Source organism: Squalius cephalus (genome assembly GCF_949319135.1).
Source record: "Squalius cephalus genome assembly, chromosome: 13".
Lineage (NCBI taxonomy): Eukaryota > Metazoa > Chordata > Actinopteri > Cypriniformes > Leuciscidae > Squalius > Squalius cephalus.
In genome coordinates this window covers 32,755,730-32,769,149 of record NC_137134.1, presented here as the reverse complement: position 1 = coordinate 32,769,149, position 13,420 = coordinate 32,755,730, and the positions used below count along the sequence as shown (strand labels likewise).

The following is a 13,420-nucleotide window of genomic DNA, read 5'->3' as shown; positions in this document are numbered from 1 at the left end:
ATCGCCCCCTATACCCTTAAATACGGCGCTTGTCTGAGTCACTAAACTGTAAAATAGCAAGCAAGCAACTTTATTTATATAGCACACTTTCAAACAACAGACGTTGCGCCAAAGTGCTTTACAAAAATAAAAACATTAAAATCATATAACAAAGCAAACATAACTTATTTGAAAGCTAAAGAAAATAAGTAAGTTTTTAAATAAGATTTGGGACCTACCACAGAAAAAGCACAATCTCCTTTTGATTTTAAATGGCAACGAGGAACCTATAAAAGCCGTTGGTCAGAGGACCTGAGAACTCTAGAAGGAGAGTAGGGAATAATAAGATCACAGATGTACTGGGGGGCAAGGCCTGATAGGGCCTTGTAGACAAACAAGAGAACTTTAAAATCAATCCTGAATTTAACAGGAAGCCAATGCAAGGATTGCAGTACAGGGGTAATATGGTCTCTCTTTCTCACCCCCATTAAAAGCCTTGCTGCTGCATTTTGCACTAACTGTAAGCGGATTAGCAAAGTCTGGGGGAGACCAATATATAGAGAATTGCAATAATCAATCTTTGATAAGATAAAAGAGTGAACCACGATTTCCAAATCCTTACTGGATAGAAAATGCTTTACTTTAGCAATTGATCTCAGATTAAAAAAGCTACCTTTAACAACAGCACCAATCTGTTTCTTAAAATTTAGTGATGAGTCCATAATTACCCCTAAACTCTTTACATGATCTTCAATCTTTATGGATAAAGAACCTAAATGATCAGAAAAGGTAGGCGAGATGGGAGAACCTATAATCAAAACCTCAGTTTTACTCTCATTTATTTGGAGAAAGTTGCAAGAAAGCCAAAGTTTAATGTCATTGTAACATTCCTGTACTCTGTCCAGAAAGCAGGTTTTATAAGCTCACAGGAAGATAAAACTGGAGATCGTCAGCATAACAATGGTATGCAATACCATACTTCCGAAAAATAGAGCTTAGAGGAAGCATATACAGAGAGAACAGCAACGGTCCCAAAATGGCCCCCTGAGGAACACCACAAACTAAAGGGGCCAATGTGGAAGAGTAGTCTCCCAGATTCACAGCAACTGTCCTATCTTTTAAATATGAGGCAAACCACGGAAGGTCTGTAGCCTGGACACCAATCCAACACTCCAGACGGTTGAGAAGAATCTCATGGTCAATCGTATCGAAGGCAGCGCTTAGATCTAATAACAACATGTGATCCTGAGTCCAACGATAATAATATATCATTAGTGACCTTGAGCAATGCAGATTCTGTGCTATGACAGGGCCTAAAGCCCAACTGGAATGTGTCTAAAATATCAAAAGTAATCAGATGAGAATATAGCTGTGAATAGACCACTTTCTCTAGAATCTTGGAGATGAAAGGCAGTTTAGAAATAGGTCTATAGTTGTTATATACTATATATACTATATTTTTTTAACAAGGGGTGAAGAATTGCATGTTTGAAACTATTTGGTACTACTCCATTCATCAATGAGCTGTTAATTATAGCTGTTAGGCTAGAACTCACAGTATGAAAAACATCTTTAAAAAGATGAGTAGGGAGAATATCCAGCCTGCAGCTACCTCCATTCATTTTCATGACAATATCTGCCAGCTGTGCTGATGAAACTGGTTCAAAGTCAGTGAAAAAGTTAGACAGCACAGGATTAATTGATGGACGGTAAATTATTTTGTAAAAAATAATAAAAACTCTTCACAAATAAGCCACTGGGAGACCGTGGACAGCTGTACATTCAATGTATTGCATTAATTAAAACCCAGTTCATATAAAGATTTGTAATAATAAGTATTTTTCCTGAATTAAGTTTTAATAGTATTTTCGTGCCGTGACCGTGTGGCCGGCCATACGATTGAGAAACACCCGTGCGCTCAACTGCTAGAGAATACCCATAATGCACTGTGAGAGTCGTGCGTAGAATAAATTCCCGAATCTGACCAGAAGATGGCGCCGGCAGCTGAATAATCCATCGTCCATTTTCAAACCGCTATGGCTACAGCGTATATTAATGCCAGTATATATATAGCATCAATCATATTTTGCATTCGTCCATCTATGCAAGACAATTTAACCCTTTAAGCATGCGCGATGCTTCAGATAGTATGGCTAACACATGAACACCATAGACAGTATATAAAATTGTCACAGCGACCCCATAGGTTTCAACGGAGACAAGTGAAGTCGATTAGAAGCACTCACTTCCTGATGGTCGAGCGTACTGCGCAGACTCAAACTGAGCTTGACGACGTAGATGTGACATGAGCAACCCGTCTGTCTTCTAGTAGCTGTGCCAAGCGAAATCTGAATCATTCCCTTCCGAAACTTGCAGAGACGGAGAGTGTGAGTAGGAGGTGTCCATGAGCTAGGAGCAGGAGAAACTTTTGCTAAGTATTCTGATTAATTATTTTTTTATTTTGCCTCCACGTCCCCCCGATTGCCCGCAAGCTTCTCCTCCTGTCCATACGGTAATTTCCAGAGAGTCACGTGTTATGACGCAATGTTAACTTTTACAAAAACTGCTTCTACGGGGCCATAACGTAAGATACAAGGTAATGGGGCATTTTAGTGTTTCTTTAGAAATAAATAATGGAAAAATTTAGTCTTTAAACGTCTCAGATGTAAAGTTATTCGCTGTCAAAGTGACGCCAAAATGAATGGGAGTCAATGGAATGCTAACAGCAGGTGATGGTCTGCTAATCAATGGCGGTGCCCGGGGAAACTTAAATTTATTACGAATGACTGCCCCCCTGATGAACACATGTAAACACATGAATCGGATATGGGTCACAATTGAAACAACGTGTAAACGGACAGAAAAAAAAATCTAATATAGGCAACAAATCAGAATTGGCCATCAAGACCTGGAGTGTAAACGAGGCCTTTGTCCCGTAGATGGTCTGCTTGTGCGTTTTAAACTCGCGCATGAGCAAATCCGTTTCCTTGCTAGAGAAGCAATGTAAATAGTGAATCTGCCCTTTTAAAGGGAATGGGAGATGAGACTCTGATTGGTTTATTATAACCCTTTTAGACCATGCGCGACGACCATTTTTCCCGTCGTTACACTAGCAAAAGTGGATTCGGACACTTGCAGTGTGCGCTTAGATTTTTTAAAATAGGGCTCCCAGTGTCTAAATTCACTATTGCAAGTGGACTAATATAGAGTATAGAGGGCGATTTCGAAAACAGCATGTATGGAAGTCAGTGGGGACCAACGGTTTGGTTACCGACATTCTTCAAAACATCATCTTTTGTGTTCAGCAGAATAAATAAATTCATACAGGTTTACAACAACAGAACACTAGGGTGAATAAATGATGACAGCATTTTCATTTTTGGGTGAACTATGCCTTTAATTAATCATTCAAACTGAATCGCGATTCGATCCAAACCATTCTGCTAACCCGTTTGACCAATTCATTGAAAAGAACCGAGTCAAAAGAACAATTAATTCACGAATCGGATTGGTTATAATTCTAAACAGCCGACAAAATACCAGACACGTGATTGGCGAACTATAGCCTTAATTTATATAGGGCTAAATATAGGGCCAACTTGTTTTTTTAAATGGCGACTTATTTATTAATATCCACTGCATAACGGTCCATAAATCTGCATGAATTGCTAATGGATTTACGTCAGAATCGTTTAAGATTTGTGCAAATTCTGCACTTCACAACGTCAACAGATACAAGAAAATGCATAATTAAAATCGTACTCAAACGTAGTAATTCAAGCAGGAATTTAAAACAAAAACATTTTTGAAGCAGTAGAACAGTCTCGGAAAAATGAAGTTCAATCCCAAATGTCTCAAAAAGGCGTATACCAAACAAAATCTCACCTTGAGGGATCCTGATGGCGTCAAACTCCAGACTTCTGAGGGACTGATGAAGAAGATCTGCAGCTTTTCCAGTTTTGCCATCCCTCATTCGTTCCAAGTCTGTGGGAATTTTCCATGTGTTTTTAGTAAATGTGATCACTTACTTGCAAATTACATCTGTAAAATATATTTTTTTAGATTCAATGTTAATTTGCCCAACTCACAAAGTGATTATTTCCAAACTTCTGCTAAGAAATGCCACTTAAATCATATTTACAACTCATGCGGAAGTCCATAACTTTCGTTGCAGTGATGCGAGTGCGCGTGACGTCACGCAAACATGGCGGCACGCAGCGAGATGTGATGAACACATGATAAACATTCGCTTTTAAATGAATGAAATTCATCGAAAATTACACTACATTATATTAAACCCTTTCAGTAAACGTTTTCGGAATCTAGTGTGTGAAACACCTACTCTCTGAACGGTACACAGACAACACCAGGAACGGCTCGGTTGCTCACACGGGTTTCCTGTTTACAAACATTACAGGGTGCGCGCGCATACCAGAGGCAGAAAGCCAGATGGGTGAGCTGGTTCGCTACTGCAACAACTTATTGAAGCTTTCCTTAGTGTTTGTATATAACTGCTGATTCAATAAAACGTGGATTTAGTTGGTTATGTTTGTCTGTCTTTAATTGTGCAGTGTTATTGTGATACATGTATGAATTATCATGTTAGACTAGTAATGTTAGCCAATGTTAGCATGCAGCATCTACTGGACAGCCCGGATTTGCTTTTATATAAAAGTTACGTTACGCTTGTTTACTTTACAACCAGCTTACATACATTACTGCCGTGCTTTACCTTGAGTTTCTTATCCTTTTTTTGTGTGATATCCCCTGTGATCTTTGTTCAATAATAAAAAAACTAAAAAAGCTGCCATGTTATCCTGAACGTCATCGGGAAATGGACCGCCTTTTTGGTCGGAAGGCGGAAATATTAAACTGCCTATGGTGTACTGTTATTTATATTTACAAACAAACATGGCTGCATAAAATCTGTTTCTTCAGAATAGGATACAGAGAAGATATAGCCAGAGGGAGCAGCTCTTAATACAAACAGGAAATATATATTAGTAACAAAAATAAGGATGATTTATAAAAGGAACAAGAAACATTCAAATAGATAAACGGTAAGAAATTATAACATAATATAAGGGGAGAATTCAGTAATTTTCAAGCTATTTACCTCAGTTGGGAAGTGTTTTAGGGTATCATATATTTTTTGTGCTTTAAGACCTTTCATAGTTTTTAAGGATTTTATATACAGTTTAAATTAATAAAAAAAAATAAAAAAATTGGGAGATGATTTCACAATTCTACATTTGTGAATGAAAAAAAATAAATAGCTAGACATACAATTTTATTAGTACAGAGCTCATCACCCTTGCTTTGCAATATCAATCCAAATGTTGGAAATATCAAAGCTGGAACCCAAACACAGCAGATTTAAACACCCTCAGAAATTAAACTATAACATAACTGGGGAAGAATCATATTCTCACAGAATAAACGACGCCTGTAATGTGCTATTTATACAGGGAAGAACGACCATTTTGTCATATTAAAGTACACCACAATTTAAAAGTAAATTAGCATAAAAAAATTATAATAATGTACATGGTATTCATAGTTTTAATATGACCTCTTCTATGTTAGATGGTTCAGAAACTTTATTTCTGATAAAACATTACCATACTTTTACAGAGGTAAAAATCACTATAATAATGCATTGCTCATTGTAAATTGCACTACGAACAAACAGCCCTTGTTTGAAATGGCTTGACATGAATATTGAGTTGGAAAAGCTTATAATATGTAAAGAAATGTACGAATAAAGTGAAGAGACAAACATTAATTGCCTGACTTATACTGCACTAGAGCGCTATCTAGTGTTATTAACCTGAAATTCACCTTTCCAAGATTAGCTCCACTGTCCAATATAAACAGACCTACAGGAAACAGAAAGCTTTTAAATTACAGTAGATTAGACACTGTGTTCAGGATTGAGTTTAACCGCTAGTAAAGCTCAAATGTTGAATAACATGTTAAAGGTGAAAGTTTAGTGCATCAATGTTGATAATTGAATGTACGGAGACACTAGCTGCGTTTACATGGACACTTATAATCGGATTGACGGCTCAATCGGACTAAAAAACCTTCATGTAAACACCTTAATTGATCCGATTGAGCTCGATCCGAATGAAATTTCGATCGGATTGAAAGGGGTGGTTTATCCCTTTTGTAATCCGATCGAGAGAACATGTAAACACTTGATCGGATGGAAAACCGAAACTGAAAGGACTGCGCATGTGCGATGACGTTAAATAGCGTAATGACGTATGACGCGCGGAACGAGCTGTTTTTCCTGTTGAATAAAGTGTCATATTAATAAGTTTCCCGTCATTCTAAAATTCTCATTTCACTCGCGCGTCTGTGAAGTGAAGCAGGACAACGTCCCACCAGTCCTTGTTTTGGATTCTCATCCACAGACGTCTGGTTTTGGCCGCGGGGAGGGGTATTTTTACTGCGTGATCAATAAGCAGCACGGCAAAGCAGTTAATATGCTCTAAATTATGACCAGAGACGAATTAATATAACATCTGCTGTTTAAAACAAATACAGATCCAATAGAGGAGAATATTTATGCGCGAAAAAGTGGGAAACTCTGTATATTTGTGCAGTGTGCGCATGTCAAAACATCAGATCCGATTTGAAACTTGTGACATATAAACGCGCGCATCAACCCGATTACTTTATTGATCATTCATGTAAACACCTTGTTCGGATTCATCAATCGGATTGATTTCATTCCGATTGTGTCCATGTAAACGCAGCTACTGATGCACAAAAGGTAAAAAAAGAAAGGAACAGGATTGATGAAACAGTTAGGCCTACACAAAATACTATTCACCTTATTCCGCCCCGCCCACTTTTACTTCTGTCCAGTACTTCCGAGTACTTCCGTTGTAAACCAACTTCCGGTTTAGCGGACCCTCATTCAATTTCGAGGAGAACTGCAGAGAAGTCTCACTGATAAAATGTCACATAAGATAAGCTAATTTGTGCCAAATGTGCTATGTACGTGTGTACCAACAGCACAGCAATGCACTGTTTCTCGGGGTAATTTTTAAACGACTTTTAGGTGTTTATATGACCCGTCTGCCTGTCTGATCGCAGCCCGGCCGATGTGTAGTGTTTAGCCTACATTAGCCACAAACATCTAATGTTGTAATGGTCTCACTACAGGACACATACACATGCTATACCTTGTTTGAAAGCTATGGTCCTCTAGAATTCAGTCGCTGGATTTATTTTACAGCCATTACTTGTGTTAGAGATCAAACCATAAGAAATTGCAGCTAGCAGTTAGCTAAGCTAACGTTTCCCACTTGTTCATCTAGTTGAGGCTCTACTTTCTACACCAGTTCGTGGCTATTTTTTTCTCATCTGTTGGCTATACACTGCAAATGTATCTGGTGATTAAGCAAACAAACTGGTGTAGTAAAGTTTCAATCTTTACATGTAGTAGTGTTTGTGCACATCTTCATAACTAAGTAATAGCTATTAGAAAGACACAGCTATTAAATAATTTGATTGGCATTGTTTCAAAAGCTTCAAGTGAAATGTACTTTAGTACGTTGCAGCAGTTGTTAATAACCATAGGCCAACGCATTTGGCTATAATATTATAGTCTATCTACTTATATCAAGACAGATAACAGATTGGACCAGGGCAAACAAAGCGCTAAGTAGCTAAACCAGGAAGTGAGATTACGCGGATGGCGCCACCCAGTGCTACTTCCGGAAGAAGGTGAATAAACATGGGGTTAATACTAGAGACAAACTGGCATTGATTTTACTGATGTACTGATATTTACATCTTTCTACTCTGAGCAACAGTGGTATGATATTGATTTAACTGATAATGACGCCATGGTGGATTTCTTTATTTTTTAAACAGCCGCTAAAACTGCATTATAGTGTGAGCTCATTAACACCTACTAACATGTTTCATCAACAGCATCTCAACTCTTGATAAATGTGTTGGTCATTATGGAAAATTAGCATTATCCTTTAATTTTCACACAACTAGAGCTTTCCACTTCCATCAGCGCTTTAATGGGACTGAGCTCTCATGTTAATCTGTAGTGTTCAGTAAATGTGTCTCTAGAGTTGAATCTAGCAGGGCGTTGGACATTGCTCTGTTTGTCAGAAGTCCACATCCATCACCTCATATTACTGAAGCTGTTGGCCGTCTCTGCTCTGGTCGTCTCATTTTTACAGACTGAACAAACCAGACAATAGCAGAGAGAATATATTTTTGGTTAATTATTTATTCTTTTATTCAGTGAAGTGAAGCAAATGTTTTGCATTAAGCTTCAAACAGCAATACAAAAAATCCAGAGCTGAACATTCTCTAATAAAATCGTTAAAAAAAGAAAAATACCAATCAAATTAAAAAATGTAATCAATAAGCTCACACAACTATGATAAATCATCACCCGTATCAGATCATTGGCATTCACAATCAGAGAGTATGATGGGCAGATTTACTTCAGATAACACAAAACAGAGATGAAATTAAGGGGAAATGAAGTGTTGTATAGCAGAACAATAAGACACAGTGTATATTATAAGAAAATAGAAATAAATATGGAGATTATTCCTGCAATAAAAGCGTCACATCAATAAGCAAAACTGTCAGTGTGGCACAAACACACGTTTCTAGAAACATTTAGAAAGTGTTAAACTAAAGCGTCACATGTCATTCCTATATAGTCCATACATGACATTTCTCATCAGACATCTTGATTTCCAAAACCCCATTAACGGATCATTGTATTGTAGAAATTAAATTAAATCCAGTTGATAAACTAGGGAAAAATAAAGGCTACTGGAAATTTAACTCCGGTCTGTTAAAAAATAAAGATTAATGTACAAAGATAAAAGAAATAATGTTTGAAACTGAAAATAATGAGACTATAGAGAGTTTTTGCAATAAATGGGAATTTGTAAAGTATAGAATTGGAGAATGTTCCATTAAGGTTAGCAAGGAGATTGCCAGGGAAAAAAGAAGAGAAGAAGTGAATCTGTTTCAGGAAATTAGTAAATATCGTGATAAGACAGAATTAAACAGTGAAGATAGAAGCAAATTATTGATATTGAAAGCCAAATTAGACGACATGTTTAGCAAAAGAGCTCGAGGTGCGTTTGTGAGATCACGAGCAAAGTGGAGGAAGGAGAGAAGAACACCTCATATTTCAGTCGTTTAGAGAAGAGAAGACAGGAAAATAAGGCAATATCGAGTTTACTGATGAATGGAGTAGAGTGCAAATACAATAAAACCATTTTATAATAATCTTTACACCTCTGCATATTCCCAACCAGATTCCTCAATGTTTTAAATGAAATGAAAGACTTCATCCCCAAGATTGATGTTTCGTTTAAAGAATTCTGTGAGTAGATATAAGAACAGAAGAACTGATGACGTGATCTTGAGATTGTCATTGAATAAATCTCCGGGTACCGATGGACTCACTGACGAATATATAGATTCTTTTGGAAAGAAATCAGAAATGTATTATTTAAGGCAATTCAAGAATGCATAGTGAAGAACGACTTAACTACAAGCATGAAGCAAGGCCTAATAATACTTATTCCTAAACATGGCAAAGATAAAAGATTGTTAGATAATCTAAGACCAATCACACTTCTTAACATTGATTATAAGTTGTTATGGGGAATTATTGCAGGATGAAAAAGTGCCTTCCACAGATCATAAATGAAACACAGTCTGACTTCCTTGCTGAAGATCTAAGAAAATTAAAAGATTAAAAGATCACAGAAATTCTCTAATTTGATTATGATATTAACAGCTGTGTGTCTCTGGAGCTCGGCACATGCTCACGATTCACATTTAAGAGGAGCATTAGACAAGCCTGCAACACTTCTCCTCTGTTATTAATAATGCTCGCTGAACTATTGTCTATTAGGATTAGAATGAACAATTCTGACGGCTTCAACATCACGGGAAAGCACATCATAATAAGTCAGTTTGTGGACGACACGACTTTATTTCTAAAAGACAAAAGGCAAATTTCCAGAGCGTTGGATTCAGTCAGTCAGTTCTCAAAGGCATCAGGTGTTATATTGAACACTAATAAATGTGAAAGTCTAGCTTTACATGACCAGCCAGCTCGCTTAACTGATAATATACAGGTTACATCAGAAGTCAAATATTTGGGCATCAGAAATAAAGAAACAAGGGAAAAAGATGAAAAAATATTGATAAATGTAAAGTAATATTAAAGTCGTGGCTGCAAAGGGATATAACAATGTTTGGCAGGACTCTTCTATCCAAGAGAGTATATCAAGAGCCATTTACCCGGCCTTTTCACTAGAAATCTCAAACAACATGATTACATTAATAAATAAGATACATTTTAATTTTATTTGGAAGGATAAATGCCATTATATCTGGAAAAATGACATGATTAAGAGTATTGAAGAGGGTGGCATAGGTTTCTCTGTGATGAATGGTGTCTAAAACTAAAATGGTTGAATTCCTTTGTGTGTCATAAGGACTCTATTTGGTTTAGCATCACGAATGCACTTTTCCAAAAAATGGGGGGAATTGATTTTGTATTGCGGTGTGACTATGATTTAAAATGATCTGATCTCCATCAGCAAGCTCTTCTGTACTGGAACCTCATGTTTAAGCACAACTTTACACACATAATACACCTCTGTGGAACAACAGGTATATCCTGAGTAATGGAAAATCCTTGTTTTTAGGAACTTGGATGGAAAAAGGAATATGGCCGTTGACGCATTTGATGGATATTTTTGGTAATTTGTTGAATTACAGAGATTTTTGTGTTAAATTCAATTTCCAGAGAGTATAATAAAGTGTTAAAGGCCGTCCAAGCACCCCTGAAAATGAGGATTAAACAGTTTGTAATGTACTCGAACTCTCAATCAGTAATGAGACCACTTTGTATCGAAGGAATTAATTTAAATAGTTAACAGTTTACAGATAAGTTTATTAGAAATGTGTTATCCAGTCAGTTTTACTCTGGTCAACTGAAAAGAAAATATGTTGTAAAAGATTTCACTGATGAAGAGACTAAAAAATAAGTTAGCGGTATTTATCTCACACAGTCCTTCCTAAAGCCAAAGAAGTGACGTTTAAAATCTTGAATGACATTTATCCATCTAATTGCTTTTTACATGAAAGATTCAATTGGGAAAACAATTCATGTGGATTTTGTGAGAAAGAAATTGAGACGGTAGAGCATATTTTCTTTCAATGTGAATTTGTACAAGAATTTTGGATTACATTTCAGAGTTGGTTTCAATCTAAAGAGATATCACTTCACCCTCTGACTGTGAGATCAATAACAGTTGGAGTGTTTTTGAATGATAAAAACTTAGATTTTTTGATAAACTATCTGATTGTTTTAGGAAAGCACTTCATCCACAGGTGTAAATATTTAAAGATCAAACCCCATTTCAGTGGATGGAAGAATGACTTGAATCACCCCTGTGTTTTTTTTTTTTTTTTTACTTATTTTTATTTATTTTTGTTCTATATTCTTTCTTCTAGGTGATCTATCAACACGATTACGATATGATTGTTGATTTATGCCTTAATTTTTTGTACTTGAATTCTTTATAGCAAAAAAAAAAAAAAAAAAATTCACACACTTCAAAATGTTAAAGCCACACCGCGGAACTTTTGCGGGCGCTAGGGGCGCTAGACCTGTAAGCGCCACAAGCGCCCCTAGAGGCCACAAGCGCCGCAGCACGGTCGCAAAAGTCTGCTCCATGAGTATATCAGTGCCCGGTTGCATAAAGCACCTTAAGTTTTTCCCTTAAGTATGATACTTAAGGGGCGATTTCCCCTTACCTAAGAGAATAACTTAAGGGTGTTGCATATAATCTCTTAGGTAAGGGAAACATTTAAGTGTTTCACGACAGCGATCCTGGATTCACGTTATAAAAGTCTGTTGTTGCCATAGATACGCAAAACACTAACACGCCGCGTCGCGTCTACAACTGTATCACACACCGGACGCGCACTTTCTCAGTTTATGGCCAGCATATTGTTATGTTTAAGGACATTATGGAATTAAGATAATGTCTGTACGTTATGTTATGACTGTACTCAGTGCCGTCGCAGGTGGGGTGCGAGGCCCTGTGCGAACTTGAAATGCGAGGCCCTGCTCTCTGATGTGGATGCTCAATTGCGCATGACACACGGATGTAGCTGTTCTAGTTCTATTGCACGCAGATGTAGCAGGGATATGTTGTTACACCAGATTATAAACCATTTTATTTATATTTTTATTTATTTTTATTATTTGTTTTGGGGCATTTTATTTTGAAAGAAGTTTGTGTGCTCTTACTAAGGGTAAACATCGCAGTATGCACGTCGGCTGACGTCATGCGTAGGAGCGAGCTTCAAACAGCAGTGCAATCGGAGGTTCGTCCTCTTTCCTGCAATGTCTCTTGAGGAGAGGTACGATTTCATGAGCTCCGTGCACTTGATGTTAAATTGAGTTAAAAGTGTTCATGTCAGGTTTAAATAATCATTTGTGAAAGAGTATTCATTGAGATGTTATATTTGACTATTAGTTCGAGTCATTAACTTGTTAAAGTAAGTTTATTTTTGTGCTGTTAATGAGTGAATAGTGCGTTGCGTGAAATGGCGGCGGGGTGTGTGCGTCACAAGTGAGAGATGTGTTAGTGGCTAAGCGTCTTGATTAAATTTTATATATGTGTGTGTATAGAGATGTGTATATTTGGTACGCATACTAAATATATATTCTATTTTATTAATAGATATTGTACATCGCATTTACTGGTTTCTGTAGTTAACTTACTGGTGTATTTAAACATGTATTTTGTGCTTAACAGGTACAGTTAAAAGAGCTGCGGTTTAACAGTGCCTGTCTGTTTATGTGTTTTATCACACAGGTATGTTAATTGAGATCTAAGAAACACTGTAATGCTGTTTTGAATTATTTGCATACAATGACATTTTTGTGAATATATTAATATTATTATTATTATCATTATTAATTATACTATTGCTATTATTACATATATTGTGTATGTGTGTGGTGAAGTGTGTGTCGCTCTTTCCTGCAATGTCTCTTGAGGAGAGGTACAGTTAAAAGAGCTGCGGTTTAACAGTGCCTGTCTGTTTATGTGTTTTATCACACAGGTATTGTAATTAAATTCATCTTTTGCATGACCAGCTTTGAGTGGAAAATCCTTTTATTTACAACATTCAAAATAACACAACGCAGAGGAACAACCGCTACACATAACCTCGCTGCAATACGTTTTTATCAAGTAAAATAATACAGCATAATCATGCACATAGTCTCAGAGTCAGCTATGACTTTTTGCTATTTATTTCAGAGGGAAAAAAATCAAATGTGCAACGAGCGGCTTTACATCAAGTCAGCTCGAGAATTTTCATGTGAATATATACATTGATCCGC

At 36.8% G+C, this 13,420-nt stretch overlaps 1 protein-coding gene across 1 annotated transcript in view; it reads right to left on the bottom strand.

Annotated features, from left to right (window-relative positions):
* Positions 1 to 3,963, bottom strand: part of LOC307169919 (uncharacterized protein) — a 57,914-nt gene extending 53,951 nt beyond the window's left edge. Inside the window, exon 1 of the mRNA XM_079890788.1 lies at positions 3,865 to 3,963. The gene's annotated coding sequence lies outside the window, so the exon portion shown is untranslated. The remainder of the gene's footprint in view (positions 1 to 3,864) is intronic.
* Positions 3,964 to 13,420: the final 9,457 nt, after the last annotated feature.